This window comes from Saccopteryx leptura, chromosome 2 (genome assembly GCF_036850995.1).
Source record: "Saccopteryx leptura isolate mSacLep1 chromosome 2, mSacLep1_pri_phased_curated, whole genome shotgun sequence".
In the NCBI taxonomy this organism is placed as follows: Eukaryota; Metazoa; Chordata; class Mammalia; order Chiroptera; family Emballonuridae; genus Saccopteryx; species Saccopteryx leptura.
In genome coordinates, this window is record NC_089504.1 from 243,156,631 (window position 1) to 243,159,976 (window position 3,346).

The 3,346-nt window shown below is 46.5% G+C and overlaps 1 pseudogene; it reads right to left on the reverse strand.

Moving 5' to 3' along the window:
* Positions 1-2,196: 2,196 nt before the first annotated feature.
* On the reverse strand, positions 2,197-3,035 carry LOC136393367 (gem-associated protein 8 pseudogene; annotated as a pseudogene).
* Between the last annotated feature and the right edge of the window lie 311 nt (positions 3,036-3,346).

The window sequence follows — 3,346 nt, forward strand, 5'->3', positions numbered from 1 at the left end:
TGCTGCCCCACTCGTTACATCTAGACTGGCCTCATGACTTGTCTTGGCCAACAGAATACAGGAGATGTAATGGTGGGCCAATTCCAAGCCTATGCCTTAAAAGATTTTGTGTGCTTCTGTCCTCTCTTAGGTTGGGACCTGTCGCCCTGATAATAAGGTTGGAGTAGAAGGTTGGAGACTAGGTAAAGCAGATATGATTCATCCCAGCTGAGACCATTCTAAATCACCTACCCCCTAGCTGACCACAGACAGATGAAAACACAGCCAAGATCAGCAGAGCCTAGACCAGACCAGAAGAACTGTCTATCTAGTCCAGCCTTAATGGCCAACCCACGAAATCATGAGCTAAATCAGTGGTTGTTGTCTGAAGCTACCAAGTTTCTAATTCTCTGCGCTATTCAAGAGCTCAGAAGCAAAGAGCTAGAATCTTTTGGTGGCCTACAGGTGAGCTAGTAAACAGACGTCATCTCTTGAGAAGGCCCTTGGCAACAGCTATCAATATTTTAAATGTACACATCCTTTAGTCCAGTATACCCTTTCCTGGAACCAGACCCAACAAACACAGTTGTGCAGGTACTAAAAGATACATATCAAACATGAATACTGAAACACTGTTCACAATTTTTAAAAATATTGAAAACAATACAAATATCCACCAACTAGAGACTGATCAAATAAATTATGGTAGAGCCACATAATAGAATACTATACAACCATATAAAAGAGTGAGGGAGACCCGTAGGTGCTGACATAGAAAACTGTACTAGGCACATTAGCGAAGGAAACAAGTAGCAGGATAATATGCTTAGTATGATCTCATGTATATGCATTATGATATTGGACATGTGTGTATACACTCTAGAAAAATATATGTTTATAGAAACATTTTAAAAATCCAGAAGTACACCAAAGAAACTCTTCATAGTGATCAGCTTTGTAGAGTTTAAGGGGGTTGGGGGAATGAGGGCCTTTCACATTTTACTCTATTTCATTGTGATTTGGATTTTTTTAATGGGTATCATCTTTACAACTTAAGAATTAATCTCAGGGAAACTTTTGAGCATCAGTGGTATCAGTGGCCATGGTGAGTTGGTGGCAAAGCATTTATCAGGCTTCTAGCCAATATTTCTTTGACCATAAGCCAGCTTTGTTCTTTATTATTATCTTCAGGGCCCCTGCCAGTCCATATAGGCTCTTGTACAGATTGAGAGAAGGAGCCCCTTTGCAAACTCCATCCCCATGGTAAGCAGAGGATGAGCTGGACTTCAACCTCCTCACTTACCTCTCCCCCTTGAGCAGTCAGCAACCTGCATAGCCATCCTTAGCAACTCTGCTTATCAATGATGCATTGCTGCCTTTGGTGGATTTAGATGGAGTGGGGAATTTGAAAGAGAGAGAAGAAAGAGTCTTATTTATTTTTCATGGCTCGTGGAGCTACTGTGGAGACAGATGTTGGCATATAAATCTATGTTGGTATTCTGTTCTGAACCCCAGAGAATAAATGCTAGAAGGAGGGCTGAAGGGGTGAAATCAGGGCAGCACTTAACAGAGCAGTGAAATTTGGGGCTGGCTGACTTTTCCAAATTCTTCATTGGTGCTTTTCCAAAGCACCCTAAGAGATCTTTACAGATAATTATCTACCTGTTAGACAGGACTTGTCTTAGAGAAAATTTGCTTATTATTTATTCATCCCACAAGCATTTTTCATGAGCCTCCTAGGTGTCAGGCATTGTGCTGGGTGCAAGGGATGAAAGAGGATAAGGTGAATACAGTCATTGCCACCACAGCTTGGTCCATGAGCTGAGATGCTAACTAAATAATCACATAAATACATAATTACAACATGTGATGGGGCTTTGAAAGAAGCTAGGAAAGTGTATAATGGGGTGATGATCTAATCTGGGTTAGTCAGGGAAGGCTGCCTGGAGGAAGGAACATTTGAGCTTAGAGCTTACCTAAGTAAAGGGAAGAGGGAAGGACTTGCCATCATTCATTCAACATTTTTTTTATATGAAATGATCATTCTATTTCAAGAGAAAACTTCTCATGTTGGCAACAGTACATGCCCTGCTGCTTAAACATGGGTGACATATTCCATCACCCCTGTGATGGGCCCACCAGCACTTTGATGAACACACTGATTCCTCGGCATAAAGTCCCCTTTCACCAAGAAAACACACGGAAGCAGATGAAGGAGCAAATCCCAGAGGAAGCGGGTGATTGCTGGGGGCCCAGGGCTCAGAACTTCAGTGGAATGACTGGCCAGTATTTGGGCCGCTTTTGGTCAACGTGTTTGTTGCAACTCAGCTGCACGGAGGCCTCCATGGCTTGGATCTTGGCAGCGCTGTCCCTGTACAAGCGCTTCACCTCAGCCTGGCGCCGCTCCCCGGGCCTCTCAGTTGGGGGTTCCACAGAGCGGCACGTCTTGTAATAGAGGTCGTGGTCGGCGTTCACATAGTCTTCCAGGTACTTCCTGTCCAGCAGCTGCTGCCGCGGCCACTCCTTCTTGTGCCTCTCGGTCTCCGCCAAGTACTGGCGGAGCTCCTCAGTGATCTCCGTGGTGCTCACGGCGCACTCGACCCCCTCATCCGAGTCGCTCGCCACCTCCTTCTCTGCGGCCAACGCTTGGGCCTTTCTTCTGCGGGCAGGAGGACGCCGCCCAGACCTTGGAGAACTGAAACAACGAGAGCGGGAGGGAGCCCCAGGACGCCGAGTGACGGTCACGGAAGGACTGAGGAAATCTGCCCCCCTGAGCATAAGAGCTCCGGGGAGGGCCTTCAGGAGTGAAGTACCAAGGAGAACCGAAATAAGACTGCACGGCCTGCCCATAGGCGTTCTGGTGGCTTCGCATCCAAGCCATTGCTTGATGATAATGTTGCCAGTATCTTGAATACGCCGGACGATAACACTAAGGCTGGGTAGTTTCCGACGATGCTGCCTTTGCTGCCATCTCTGACTGTAAAAGTCCAAATCGGGAGCAAACCTCGTGGGCGCGCAGCCTCCTGATTCTGGGCGGTGGGATAGCAGGGACCTATTTCCTGTGGGTTGTGAGTGGGAAGAGCTGTTGCCCGGGCCATTCATTCAACATTATTTTTAGTTCCTACTCAGGCCAAGCACTGTTCCAATTAGGAGCAAGAGATGAGACAGAAGATAGCATTTATCCCCATCTCTTCCTTGCAAAGTTGCCTCAAAATGGCTGTATCCCCTGATCTCTGTGGTCCTCCAAGGTGTCCTACCCCCACACAGCTCTCTCCTTCTGGGTTCTGGCATCCTCTCTCTATTCTTGTTCATCTCAGCCCAAGAATGGTAACATCTCTTCTGCTTTTAGCTTTAGGGTCATGCACTA